Source organism: Panthera tigris, chromosome B2 (assembly GCF_018350195.1).
Source record: "Panthera tigris isolate Pti1 chromosome B2, P.tigris_Pti1_mat1.1, whole genome shotgun sequence".
Lineage (NCBI taxonomy): Eukaryota > Metazoa > Chordata > Mammalia > Carnivora > Felidae > Panthera > Panthera tigris.
Genome location: NC_056664.1, coordinates 30,936,552 through 30,951,645, shown reverse-complemented (window position 1 = coordinate 30,951,645; position 15,094 = coordinate 30,936,552). Strand labels below are relative to the sequence as shown.

The 15,094-nt window shown below is 43.4% G+C and overlaps 1 protein-coding gene across 2 annotated transcripts in view; it reads right to left on the bottom strand.

Annotated features, from left to right (window-relative positions):
* Positions 1 to 15,094, bottom strand: part of LOC102962187 (butyrophilin-like protein 1) — a 56,827-nt gene that overhangs the window by 22,797 nt on the left and 18,936 nt on the right. For both annotated transcript variants that reach the window (XM_042986047.1, XM_007093267.3), the window contains one exon: positions 13,264 to 13,455. The gene's annotated coding sequence lies outside the window, so the exon portion shown is untranslated. The remainder of the gene's footprint in view (positions 1 to 13,263; positions 13,456 to 15,094) is intronic.

The window sequence follows — 15,094 nt, the reverse complement described above, 5'->3', positions numbered from 1 at the left end:
ATGGGCAGAGGGAGTGCCTCCCAATGATTGTAGCTGGCTGCCTCTCCCTGAGGCAACCTGGCCTTCCCTGGCCATGGGCCTTCCCCCATTGCAGGATAAGAGTCCTGTCATGCCCTAGACCTGCACCCAGCACATGTACACTGCCCGTCTTCCAGAGTGCCAAGCCTGGCCACTGGCTTCTGAAGAGGTCTGCAGGGCACAGGCCACACCTGCACCTGCTGGGAGACAAGAGATCAGCCTGCTCCTCCCCCTTTCCACAGCCAAGAGTTGGACACCCTCAGTGGGCAGAAGCCCAGCACCCACACTTCAAGGAGGCCTTCCCCCCAGGGAGCAGGCGACAGGTCACATTCACCAAAGGATATGCTTTGGGGGTATGGGGGTGAAAAGTCTTCCAGAAGCTTCCTAAGGGCCTCCCCTTTTCCCAAGTCCCAGAGGTCACAGAAGGGGAGAGTCTTCAAGCCTCAACTGCACCCAAGGAGCTCCTGTGCCCAGAGGGGCAGAGTCCACAGTGCCTCTGCCCACATCCAGCCCAGAGCTCTCCCTTTCAGGAAAGGGAATCAAGAGTTTGGGGTTAGATGTGTTTCTGTTGACTTTTTGTTAGACATCTTGGTGGGGAGTGGAAGACACAGTTGAACATGTAGGTCTTAAGCCCAAGAAAAGTTCTAGAGCGCCTGGGTGGCTCAGTCAGTTGAGCATCCGACTTGGACTGAGGTCATGATCTTGCAGTTTGTGAATTCAAAGCCTGCATCGGGCTCTGTGCTGACAGCTCAGAGCCTGGAGCCTGCTTTGATTCTGTGTCTCCCTCTCTCTCTGCCCATCCCCTGCTCATTCTCTCTCTCTCTCTCTCTCTCTCTCTCTCTCTCTCTCTCTCTCTCTCTCTCAAAAAAAAATAAATAAGCATTATTTAAAAAAAGAAAAGTTCTGGGCTGGAAACATCCTTTGTGTGGCTACAGGACCATTTGATGGTGGTCAGAGCTGTGGGGATGGAGAACAGCTGGCTTCTCTCTGAGCTTCCACAGGGGATGTTCATACCACCTCCCTTCACATCCACAGTTTTACTTATTATAGCTGTCCAGGTCTCCCACATAGTTTGGGAACCTCTGGAGGGCAGTGGAAGGTCAAAGATCCTTTAGCACAGACAGATCCTCCCAACACCTAAAGCTGGGTCAGGCCCAGAGAACCCATGAGGAAGGTACCATGCTGGGCAGCTCTTGCCCCGTGACTGTGCCAGGCTGGGGCCCAGGACCCAGGAGAGCCATTCCCAGCCTTTCCATCAAGATAGGCCATGGACCAGAGACTTTACCTCTTGTCCCAAACACCCAGGGAGGGTGGGTTGTGAGTAGACCAGAGCAGCCCATGCAGGTAGCTAGCTGCCAATCTCAACACCTCTGGCTGCCTTCGCTGCACGATGACCTCTCTGCCCCCACATCACGCATCTTGGGACCCTCTGCATCCTCACTGAGTCTTCCCTCTAAACAGTTCGCCACAGGACAAGTCCTAAAGCCCCAGCCTGCTGCCCCCACCCCAGTCACACTCCACCCCCATTACCTCCCCATCTCCACCTCTCCCCATCCTAACCTCAACTCTCCCACCCCACCCCCACCCCAGCCACGTCCCCTGCCCACTCCAGACCCTCCACCACCCCACTCCCAGCCACTGCCTAAGGGCTTCTTCCTCCTACCACTGAGAAAACACTACCCTTCCACTGAAAACACATCCAACAGTCCTCTCTCTTCACCAAGAATTCAGTAAACTTTGGCAAAAGAGGTAGAAAAAAAAAGGAGAAAACACACAGATTCACAAACCCTTTGGGTCCCTGGGGCTTAGGACGTAGAGACATTTACTAGAGGTCAAGTAGTAGTTTTGCTTCTCTTACTTATCCTGCCAATTGTTTTAATACTTAGCAACTTGGGGACTTAAATTTCCTTAATATTTAAATAAATTTGCTCCTCATACTAGGCCCCAGTACAAGACTGCTTCTCTTCAGGAAAAGAATAAATAAGTTGTTGTGCTATCTTTAACTTTTGTCTGCTTATGCAATAGTTTGTAATTTTAAAATGGAGAATTTTCTGAATCAGTCTATGATCATGTGTGTCCAGTAAAAATGTTAGTCTATTTTACGGGTTTAATTGCCAATCTTTCTGGCAAAGGGATAATCCATAATGTTGCACCACCCAGCAGCTCCAGTTTAGGGTCTTCTAGGACAGTATCTGACTGGTCAAGTACCCATGTACAACCCTGTGCACCTCCCATGCTCCTAATCCAGCACCTACTGACTGACCCACACTAGCCCCAACCTCCCCGGCCAAGGTCTGAGTGCCCAGGGCCAGTAGTGTGCTGAGGAAAAGGGACAGGCACAATTCACTGACTTAGGAAGAACACACTTTGTGCTATGTCAGGAGCCGCTTTCAGCCCCTTCTGGATCCCAGACCTAGAGAGGCAACCATTTCCCCAGCCCACCCCTCCTCCCAGGTCAGATTTTCCAGAAAGTACTACTCTGGGCTCTCACATCATGAAAGGATGTCAGCATCTTCAGGGTCACCTTCAGAGCCACTGTCCAGAAGCCCCAAGGGCCCTATCTATACCTTCCATGAGCACAGAGCAGTCACTCGATGTAATAAATTCTCCAGAATATCCAAGAACCAAGAACCGCATAATGGTCATCCGTGGGGAGAGGGCCAGGGCAGCTGAGAGATGCATGTGGGGAGAGCAGTCCCTATAAGAAAGGCAATTAGCCTGATTCACAAGATCCCAGGATCCAGGAAATGGAAAAGCTTCTCTGAAGCTGGAAGGAGGTCATTTAGGAAATACTGAAAAATTTTAAGTATCCCACACTGTGCTCAACACCTCCTGTTTTTGCAAGTCACTCTTCTCCCCCACCCCCATAATTTGTCCTCTTCCCAGACTTCCAACCGCTTCTGCCCGATTTTAACAATATCCCACTTAGATTTCCAGACCCATTGTTATAATTACCTTGCACACTCAACTCCCATTTTCCTCATTCTCTCCATCATACCACCCTGGAAAAATCCAGCTTCGCCTAAATCCAACTTCCCACCTACTCCATGTCTAAATCCAAGCAGCTAAGTGATTGGATAAAAATACTCAAACATGCCTATGGAATATTTATAATCACAAACTTCAAGCTCGTCGATAAAAGGACACAGAATTTTCCCGTTTACTCCCTCACAAACTTTCAAGGCAATTATTTCACATTTTCTCCTTAATTACACACCCTCCCTCCCCTCCACTTTCAACTGATAACCAACTCCTCCACTTGGTCACTGAACCCCAGCCCCTCCCACCTATTCAAGGACATTCCTCCTGCAACACTCCCTCTTCTGCAATGCTGTCTTTCCCTCTGAAAATCACACCCACAAGAAAACAAACATGGTATACTTCCTATCTTAAAAAGCAAATGGCAGGGAGCCAAGATGGCAGAACAGCATGGAAGGTTTTTTTGTGTCTTGCGTCCATGAAATACATCCAGATCAACACTAAACCATCCTGCATACCTAGAAAACTGATCTGAGGATTAACACAACAATCTGCATAACCTGAACCACAAAATTCAGCAGGTACATGGCACGGAGAGGTGAACTGGGGGAGACAGAAGCCATGGAGGGCAAGGAGCTCTTTTTGCGTGCAGGGAAAGGATGGAGACAGGGGGGCAGGGGAGAATATGGGAAAAGCACCCCCCCCAAACCAGCTGGAGAGAAAGGGGAAAAGTGGAAACAGTCACAGGGATTAAACTAAAAAGGGAGAAAGGAGAAAGGAGAGGGTTTAAATTCCATTAAAACTCTATAAACAGGGGGAGCACAGAGTCTGAAACTCCACAGCCCGATACCTGGTGGTGCTCTGGTGGGCAGGGTGAATCCCCAGGAGCAGAGTGAAGTCCAGGGATCTTCAGGCCACATGGGGAGAGGAGGTTCCCCTGCTAGGAGGACATCTGGTAGAAGCTGTGTGCCCCCCCCCCAAGGCAAAGGCCCCAGTGGATAAGGGAGAACAATCATATTTACTGGTGCTGGAACAAGGTTGTTGGGGGTGAAGCCTGGTGCCAGATGCATGTTGTGAGTTGCCATAATCCCTGACACAGTGCTACTACAAAATCGTGTGAACTCTTTCTGGAGCAGGCTGGCACCCAGCCATAGTCTCTGGGCATTGGCAGCAGCACAGTCCCACAAACGTTTCTGGGTGCAGCCGGCACCTGTCCTTTGCTCTGTGAGACCCTCCCACAGAGGGACAGAATGGGTCAAAGAAACAGGCCCTCAGAATTAAGGGGTCAGGAAACACAGTTGCATCTGAGATGAAACTCAGGAGGGAGGTGCTGCCTGGGCCTTGATCATGGACAGTGTAAAACTGGGGAGTGGACAGAAGCCAAAGACAAAGGATGGGTGAGTGATTGCTGATAGGGGAAAACAGGGTTCCGATACTAGAGACTGGGTAGCTGGGTGACACCACTTTCACCACTGTGGCGCATCCACATACACCCCTACAAGCGCCACAACAATCCACCCCAGGAAGCGAAGCAGCGCCATCTAGTGGAGAAAAGGCCATTACATTAAGCCCCACCCAACTGGGCCAACTTCACTCTTCAGGAACACAAGTCTCTCTGCCTGCTTAGTTTACAGACTATAAAGCACTTCATAGTTTGACTTCGAGGGGAAAGTGAACTAATTTCAATCATATTTCAGTCTGTTCGCTGGTCCATCTATTCAATTTTCTTTCTTTTTTCTTTTTATTTTTACTCTTTTCGTTTCTTTTCTTTTTCTTCAATGCACAAAGAGAAAAAATTTATTTTTATTTTCAATTTTTATTAAAAATATTTTTAATTTTTTTCTACTATATTTTTTCCTTTGTGTAAATTTTTTCTAATTCTATTTTACCTCCATCATTTCATTTTATTCTATTTCAGTGTATTCATGTTTTCAAATTTTCAAATGATTTCTTTTTTTTTCTTTCCCTTTTTTCTCTAATCTATCATGCCCCTTTCAACACCCAGACCAAAACACAGCTTAGATATAGCATCATTTATGTGACTTTGTGTGTGTGCGTGCTGTTTTTAGTTCCTTAATTTTAAGTTTTTTTAATTTTAATTAAAAAAATTTTTTTCCCTCATTAATTCCTTTTCTCCCTTCAAGATGATGAAATGAAGGAATTCACACAAAAAGAAAGAACAGGAAGTAAAAACAGCCAGGGACTTAACTAACACAGATACAAACAAGATGTCGGAACCAGAATTTAGAATCATGATAATAAGAATACTAGCTAGGGTCGAAAATAGATTAGAATCCTTTTCTGCAGAGATAAAAGAAGTAAAAGCTAGTCAGAATGAAATAAAAAATGCTATCATTGAACTGCAATCTCAAAAGGATATTCAGCGGCAAGGATGGATGAGGCAGAGCAGAGAATCAGTGATATAGAGGACAAACTTATAGAGAATAATGAAGCAGAAAAAAAGAGGGAGACTGAGACAAAAGAGCACAATTTAAGAATTAGAGAAATCAGTGACTCATTAAAAAGGAACAACATCAGAATCATAGGGGTCCCAGAAGAGGAAGAGAGAGAAATAGGGGTAGAAGGGTTATGTCAGCAAATCATAGCGGAAAACTTTCCTAACCTGGGGGGAGACACAGACATCAAAATCCAGGAAGCACAGAGGACTCCCATTAGATTCACCAGAAACCAACCATCAACAAGGCATATCATAGTCAAACTCACAAAATACTCAGGCAAGGAGAGAATCATGAAAGCAGCGAGGGAAAAAACAGTCTTCAACCTACAAGGGAAGACAGATCAGGTGTGCAGCAGACCTATCCACAGAAACTTGGCAGGCCAGAAAGGAGTGGCAGGATATATTCAGTGTGCTGAATCAGAAAAATATGCAGCCAAGAATTCTTTATCCAGCAAGGCTGTCATTCAAAATACAAGGAGAGATAAAAAGTTCCTCAGACAAACAAAAATTAAAGGAGTTCGTGCCACTAAACCCGTCCTGCAAGAAATTTTAAGGGGGACTCTGTAAGGGAGAAAAGTCAAAAAAAAAAAAGACAAAAAGCAACAAAGACTAGAAAAGACCAGAGAACACCACCAGAAACTCCAACTCTACAAGAAACATAATGGCAATAAATTCATATCTTTCAGTACTCACTCTAAATGTCAATGGACTCAAAGCTCCAATCAAAAGACATTGGGTAACAGAATGGGTAAGAAAACAAGATCCATCTATATGCTGCTTACAAGAGACCCACTTTAGACCAAAAGACACCTTCAGATTGAAAGTGAGGGGACGGAGAACCATCTATCATGCTAATGGTCGACAGAAGAAAGCTGGAGTAACCATACTTATCTCAGACAATCTAGACTTCAAAATAAAGACTGTAACAAGAGATGAAGAAGGGCATTATATCATAATTAAGGGGTCTATCCACCACGAAGACCTAACAATGATAAACATTTATGCTCCATTATGCTCCAAATGTGGCAGCACCCAAATATATAAATCAACCAATCACAAACATAAAGAAACTCATTAATAACAATACCATAATAGTAGGGGACTTCAACACCCTACTTACAGCAATGGGCAGAGCATCTAATCAGAAAATCAACAAGGAAACCATGGCTTTGAAGGACACACTGGACCAGATGGACTTAACAGATAACTTCAGAACATTTCATCCTAAAGCAGCAGAATATACATTCTCCTCCAGTGCACATGGAACGTTCTCCACAATAGACCATATACTGGAACACAAATCAGCCCTAAGTAAGTACAAAAAGATCGAGATCATACCGTGCATATTTTCAGACCACAACACTATGAAACTCAAAATCAACCACAAGAAAAAGTTTGGAAAGGTAACAGATACTTGGAGACTGAAAAACATCCTACTAAAGAATGAATGGGCTAACCAAACAGTTAAAGAGGACATTAAAAAGTACATGGAAGCCAATGAAAATGAGAACACCACAACCAAAACCTCTGGGATGCAGCAAAGGCAATTATAAGAGGAAAGTATATAGCAATCCAAGCCTTCCTAAATTAGGAAGAGAGATCTCAGATACACAACCTAGCCTTACAACATAAACAGCTGGAAAAAGAACAGCAAAGAAAACCCCAAAACAGCAGAAGACAGGAACTAATAAAGATTAGAGCAGAAATTAATGCTATCAAAACCAAAAAAAAACAGTAGAACAGATCAATGAAACCAGAAGCAGGTTCTTTGAAAGAGTTAACAAAATCGATAAACCACTAGCCAGTTTGATCAAAAACAAAAAGGAAAGGAACCAAATAAATAAAATCAAGACTGAAAGAGGAGAGATCACAACCAACACAGAAGAAATAAAAACAATAATAAGAGAATATTATGAGAAATTATATGCCAATAAAATGGGCAATCTGGAAGAAATGGACATATTCCTAGAAACATATACACTACCAAAACTGAAACAGGAAGAAATAGAAAATTTGAACAGACCCATAACCAGTAAGGAAATCGAATTAGTAATCAAAGTCTGTCAAAAAACAAGAGTCCAGGGCCAGATGGCTTTTCAGGGGACTTCTACCAAACATTTAAGGGAGAGTGAACACCTATTCTCTTAAAACTGTTCCAAAAAATAGAAATGGAATGAAAACTTCCAAACTCTTTCTATGAAGCCAGCATTACCTTGATTCCAAAACCAGAAGAGACCCCACTAAAAAGGAGAGCTATACACCAGTTTCCCTGATGAACATGGATGCAAAAATCCTCAACAAGATATTAGCCAACCAGATCCAACAATACATTAAAAAAATTATTCACCACGACCAAGAGGGATTTATACCTGGGATGCAGGGCTGGTTCGATATCCACAAACAAGTGATTCATCACATCAATAAAAGAAAGGACAAGAATCATATGATGCTCTCAATAGATGCAGAGAAAGCATTTGACAAGATACACCATCCTTTCTTGATAAAAACCCTCAAGAAAGTAGGGATAGAAGGAGCATACCTTGAGATCATACAGGCCATATAGGAACAACCCAACGCTAATATTATCCTCAATGGGGAAAAACTGAGAGCTTTCCCCCTAAGGTCAGGAACAAGACAGAGATGTCCACTCTCACCACTGATACTCAACATAGTATTGGAAGTCTTAGCCTCTGCAATCAGAAAACACAAAGAAGTAAAAGGCATCCAGATTGGCCAGGAGGAGGTCAAACTTCCACTCTTCGCAGATGACTTGATACTCTATATGGAAAACCCAAAAGATCCCATCAAATCACTGCTAGAATTTATTCATGAATTCAGCAAAGTTACAGGATATAAAATCAATGCACAGAAATCGGTTGCATTCCTCTACACCAACAATGAAGTGACAGAAAGAGAAATCAAGGACTTGATCCCATTTACAGTTGCACAAAAAATCATAAAATACCTATGAATAAATCGAGCCAAAGAGGTGAAAAATCTATACACTGAAAACTATAGAAAGCTGATGAAAGAAATTGAAGAAGACACAAAAAAATGGAAAAAGATTCCAAGCTCCTGGATAGGAAGAACAAATATTGTTAAAATGTCAATACTACCCAAAGCAATCTACATATTCAACGCAAAGTAACGACAGCATTCTTCACGGAACTAGAACAAATAATCCTGAAATTTGTATGGAACCAGAAAAGACCCTGAATAGCCGAAGCAATCAATGGAAGAATGGATAAAGAAGATGTGATATATATATACAATAGAGTATTACTCGGCAATCAAAAACAATGAAATCTTGCCATGTGCAACTACATGGATGGAACTGGAGGGTATTACACTAAGTGACATTAGTCAGTCAGAGAAGACAAAAACATATAACTTCACTCATATGAGGACTTTAAGAGACAAAACAGATGAACATAAGGGAAGGGAAACAAAAATAATATAAAAACAGGGAGGGGGACAAAACAGAAGAGACTCTATGGAGAACCAACTGAGGGTTACAGGAGGGGCGGTGGGAGGGGAGATGGACTAAATGGGTAAGGGGCACTAAGGAATCCACTCCTGAACTCATTGTGGCACTATATGCCAACTAATTTGGATGTAAATTTTAAAAAATAAAAAATCGGAGCGCCTGGGTGGCTCAGTCGGTTAAGTGTCCGACTTCGGCTCAGGTCATGATCTCTCAATCTGTGAGTTCGAGCCCCGCATAGGGCTCTGTGCTGACAGCTCAGAGCCTGGAGCCCATTTCAGATTCTGTGTCTCCTTCTCTCTCTGCCCCTCCCCTGTTCATGCTCTGTCTCTCTCTGTCTCAAAAATAAATAAACGTTAAAAATAAAATAAAATAAAATAAATAAAAATAAATAAAAAGCAATAAATATTAAATAAATAAATAAATAAATAAATAAATAAATAAATAAATGTCTCAATTTTTACCTGGGGGAGAAAAAGGAAAAAAAAAAAAGAAGAAGAAGCTGAGTGAATCCCAAAGAGCATATTTCCATGTGTTTATTAGCCATTGGTACATCTTCTTGGGGGAAAAGCTGTTCAAATATTTTGCCCATTTCTGAGTCTCATGATTGAGTTATGAATTTTTCATATATTCTGGATACAAGTCCCCTATCTGATATACGATTTGCAAATATTTGCTCTCATTCTGTTGCTTGTCTTTTCATTTTCTTAAGGCGCCTTTCAGAGCACAAAAATTTGTAATTTTGATAAAGTCCAATTTATCAAAATTTTATTTTGTTGCTTATGCATCGGTATCACATATTAAAACCATTGTCCAATCCAAAATCATGATATTCACTCTTAGGGTGTCTTTTAACATTTTTATACTTTAGCTATTATGTTTAGGTCTATGATTGATTTTGAGTTAAATTTTGTGTATTTTGTGAGGTAAGTGTCCAAACTCATTCTTTGTATGTAGAGAACCAATTGTCCCAGTACTATTTGGTGTTTGTTTGTTTGTTTGTTTGTTTTTAAATTTTTTAAATGTTTATTTATTTTTGAGAGAGAGAGAGAAAGACAGAGCATGAGTGGGGGAGGGGCAGAGAGAGAAGGGACACAGAATCTGAAGCAGGCCCCAGGCTCTGAGCTATAAGCACAGAGCCTGATGTGGGGCTTGAACTCACGAAGTGCAGGATTATGACCTGAGCCGAAGTCGGACGCTTAATTGACTGAGCCACCCAGGCGCCCCTATTTGATTGTGGGTTTTTTTAATGTTAACATATTTATTTTAAGACAGAGAGTGAGTAGGACAGAGGGGCAGAGAGAGACAGAGACAGAGAGAATTCCAAGCAGGCTCCACGTTCAGCGCTCGATGCAGGACTTGATCTCATAACCATGAGATCATGACCTGAGCCAAAATCAAGAGTCCGGTGCTTAACTGACCAAGCCACCCAGGTGCCCCCCACTACCATTTGTTGAAAACACTTTTCTTCCTCACTCTGAATTGTCTCGGCACCTTTGTTGAAAATCAATTGACCATAAATCAATTCTATCGCATTGAGCTTAATGTCTAAACTTATGTCCATACCACACTGCCTTGATTACCATAGCTTTGTCGTAACTTTTGAAACTGAGAAATATAAATCTATTGTTTTGGCTATTCTGAGTCCTTCATATTTCCTATGAATTTTATGAAAGTTTTTGAGTTGAGGGAACAAGCCATACGGGTAGCTGGGGGAAAAAAGCAGTCCAGGGAGTGGGAAGAACAAGTACAAAGGTCCTAAGGTGTGAATGTGCCTGTTTACAGAACAGTTAGGAGGCCAGTGTGTCACAGTGGAGGGGTGGAGTAATAGGAGATGAGGTCAGAGAGGTAAACAAGGCAGGAGAGGTAAGGAGCCAATATGTAGGGCCTTGCCCACCCTTTAAGAAATTTGGCTTTACTATGAGTGAATGCAGAAGTGATGGGAGAGTTTTGGGCATAGGAGCGACATGGTCTGACTCATATTTTAACAGATTCACTGTGACTACTGTATAGACAAATAGCCAAGGGAGCAATGACAACAGCAAGGAGGCAAGTTAGGAGATGCGAGAGATGATGGTGGTTTGGACTAGGGTGTTACCAGTGGGGATGAGAAGAGATGAGAAGTGGTCAGATTCTGGAAAGATTATGAATGTCGGCCAGTAGGATTTAAGACAGATTGGATATACAGTATGAGAGAGAGGAGTCAGCAATGTCTCCAAGGATCTGGGCCTGAACGACTAAAAGAATAGGATGGCAAAGGCCAAGTCCATTGAGAGGAAGGAGAAGGTTTGGAGAGGAAGATCGCATCAGTTCTGGACATGACCAGTCTGAAGTACTCATGAGACCCTGGAAGTATACATTAAGAGTTTAAGAGAGTAGTCTGATCTAGAAACACTAATTTGGGAGTCATCAACACAAAGGTAGTCTTCCTAGGTGATATTTAAATCTGGCAAAGACATGAGACTGGATGGGATCACTCAGGGACAGATGAAAAATAGAAGAGGCCCAGAGATTGCATCATGGACACTACAGTGGTACAAAGTTGAGGAGACCAGAAGTCACCAGCAGGGAAGGGAGGTCTGAGGGAACACGAGAGGCTCCAAGTCTCCCGAACTATATAATCACAAGTAATCTCTCAGGGTGGGCCAACTGTTGTGCATTTCTACATCTACCGTGAGCATCTTCTCTGTGTTTGGTCACATTAGCAAGGCCCAGCTCAGAGATGGATCCTATCTTAAAGTCAAAAGTCCCCAGGACTAAAGTGTGAATGATTGACAAGTTTATTCTCCTCAGGGGATATACAATATAAGAAGAGTCAGTTGAGTACAACAAACCTCTATTTGATGGGATGTTGTAAGGAATGAGGTCACTTTACACCAGAAAGAATTTTCTGTGTCTCCTGGGACAGAGAAACAAGCTCTTAGGAAAGCATCAATACTCTTTTGGACAGTAAGATCCTAAAGGCCAGGGAGAGTATCTGTGACCCAAGCACAGCTCATAACACCTGAACAGGTGCATGCTGTCTTCCTTAGGCAGGGATAAGGCAAGAAGTGGGCTGTGCACTTTCTTGACAATGTCTTCTTTTTTAATGTTTATTTATTTTTGAGAGAGAATGACAGACAGAGTGCAAGTGGGGGAGAGGCAGAGAGAGCGGGAGACACAGAACCCGAAGAAGGTTCCAGGCTCCGAGCTGTAAGCACAGAGCCCGACTCAGGGCTCGACCTCACAAACCACAAGATCATGACCTGAGCCGAAGTCGGGTGCTCAACTGACTGAGCCACACAGGTGCCCCATCTTTTTTTTTTATTTTTACTTATTTTTGTGTGTGTGTGAGAGAGAGAGAGAGAGAGAGCAGGGGAGGGACAGAGAGAGAAGGAGACAGAGAATCCCAAGCAGGCTTCGAGCCACCAGTGCAGAGCCCGACACAGTACTTGGGCTCATGAACCACGAGATCATGACCTGAGCTGAAATCAAGATTTGGACACTTAACTAACTGAGCCACCCATACACCCCACTGACACTGTCTTTAAACTCAGCTTCTGCCTTATCACATCCCAGGTCCCCCTTCTACCCAACCACTCCCTTTCTGTCTCTGTTATCCTTTCATTCTCTCAAGCTGCGGCCTAGTGCACTAGCCTCCTTTTCCACACACACACACACACACACACACACAAAAATGTGGGGTCAAGAATATGGAAGAAATGGAGAGTTTCATTTTTTCCACTCAGGTCTTCATAGTTCCGTGAGAAGCGTAGTGTCCCTTCTTATTTTCCTTTCCCTTCTCACAAACATCAAATCCCACCCCGTCCACCAGTCAACAAGCCAGAAGGTAGCAAAAGGAGAGACTTTTCACACTAGGTTTCTTCTGCCCAAGACTCCATCCTCAGAGCTGCCACCAACTAACAAAGATGATGGGAAAGTGGCAATGACACAAACAGGACAACGGGACAGAAACACACACAGGAAACTCACGAAGAAGAAACAAGAATAGCCACTAAATAGATAAAAATAATGTCAGCTCTCCAACAAGCACAACTGAAAACAATGAGACACCATTTCACCTGTCAAAGTGGCAGGTATTCTGATTCTGATCAGCAGGGTCGGCGAGAATAAGGGCATGCACAGACACCACGGCCCAGGTGCGGTCCTGTGCTGCTTTCTGGAGAATGACTCGGCAACACTTAGATACCAAAAGCTTTCAAAATAAGCCTATCCTTTGACGCTTTGACTCAGTGGTTTCACTTCTAGGAATTCGGCCTATGGAATCACTTAGGCAACCATGCGAATATGTACGTTCAAGAATATTTACTGCAGCATGCCTTACCGTAATTTTAAGGATTGAGATCCAACTAAATGCCCCCACAATGGGAAACTGGATTCAATGAACGAGGGTTCATCAAGCAGTGGGATACTTGCCAACCATTAAGAATGATGTTAGCCCATGTGTCTTCTGGTGTGCTGCGTTGAGAAGGCTATAGCCTCACGTTGGTGGTATTCCTGGCCCAAAATGAGTAAACTGAAGAAACATCAGACATACCTAAATTTAGAAACAACCTACAAAATAGCTGACCTGTATTCTTCAAACCTGTTAATATAATAAAAGGCAAAGTTCGTCTAAGGAATTGTATCCATATTAAAGGATACTGAAAAGACATGATGATTAAGTGCAAGGCATGATCTGGGACCAAGAAAAAAAATTCAGTATGAAGGACATCATGGGGCAATTGGCAGATTTGGAACATGGACAGTAGATTAGGTAATACTATTGTATCAACTTAAGTTTCCCAATTTTGATAGTTGTACTGTAGTTACATAAAACATGTTCTTGTTCTTAAGACATTCATACCCGTGTTTTTATAAGTAAAGGAATATCTTGTGTACAACTTACTCTCAAGTGGTTCAGAAAAAAATACTGTGTATTTAGAGAAATAGTGATAAAGCAGATGTGGTCATGATGCCAATTGGTGAATCTGAGTGAAGAGTATCCTGGAATTATATTCTTGCCCCTTTGCTGTGAGCTTTAAATTATTTCCAAATAAAAAGGAGTTTTATTTTTTTTAATATATGAAATTTCTTGTCAAGTTGGTTTCCATACAACACCCAGTGCTCATCCCAAAAGATGCCCTCTTCAATGCCCATCACCTACCCTTCCCTCCCTCCCACCCTTCCATCAACCCTCAGTTTGTTCTCAGTTTTTAAGAGTCTCTTATGCTAATAAAAAAGAGTTTTAAAAAGGGAAGGTACTCCGGGCACACCAGGCTGCAGCTTTGGGTAGCACAGTGCTGGGGCTGTGCATGGCTATTGATAACACCTCCAGCCACCCCAGACTCTCAGCTCTCTGTGCTACTAAGGAAACTCAGTGTGTGACTGACCCTGGAGCTGTCCTGGGTTGACTCAAAAAAGGTAGGATGAGTCAGGGAAATGAATTCTCTTTTGTCGTTCTATTTACTCCAATTCTGAACTCAGAAACTGACATTCCGTACATCTCAGAGATCTCTGTGGTAGAGACAGGGAAGGGAACCTACCTAAATATACAGTTTGCGCTGGATAATCCAGACTGCACATTTCAGTACCGACAACATTCATTTATCATTGATATTGGTTTTATACGTTTCCCAACAAAGGAAGGCCAAGATTTCCCCCAGAACCAGCCCAGTAACTTGCCCATTCCCCCAAAGGAGAAAACTAAGTCCCCAGCAAGGGCCAAGGTAATGGCTAGGAGTGCCCTGCATTCCCACTGCCAAGGTTAGTGGTTTCGACTTATAGAAAGTTGCAGAGTGTCCAAGAAGCACGGATACTAACCTGGAATAGAAGATGCCTCAGCACCCCACACCTCTGTTCCAGGCCCTGACCCTCCCAGGGCAAGGGTAAGACACCTTGTCATTCTCATCTGTAGAAAGGGGAGACCACAAAACAACAGAAGGGCTGGGACTGAACCCAGAACCCCCCCCCCAACCCGGTGTTCCCATCCTGTTCACCTGCCACACCATCCCACTCCCCCTCTCCCCAGGGGTTGTCAGGGACAGAAGGCCCCTCCCTCATCCCCCTCAATGTTGTTCCACTCCTCCCCCTCCCATCACTAGGGTGTCCAGGACATTGTGTGACTCAGGAAACAGCTCAGACGTGAGGCTTGCAGTGGGCAGAGGAGGAGGAAG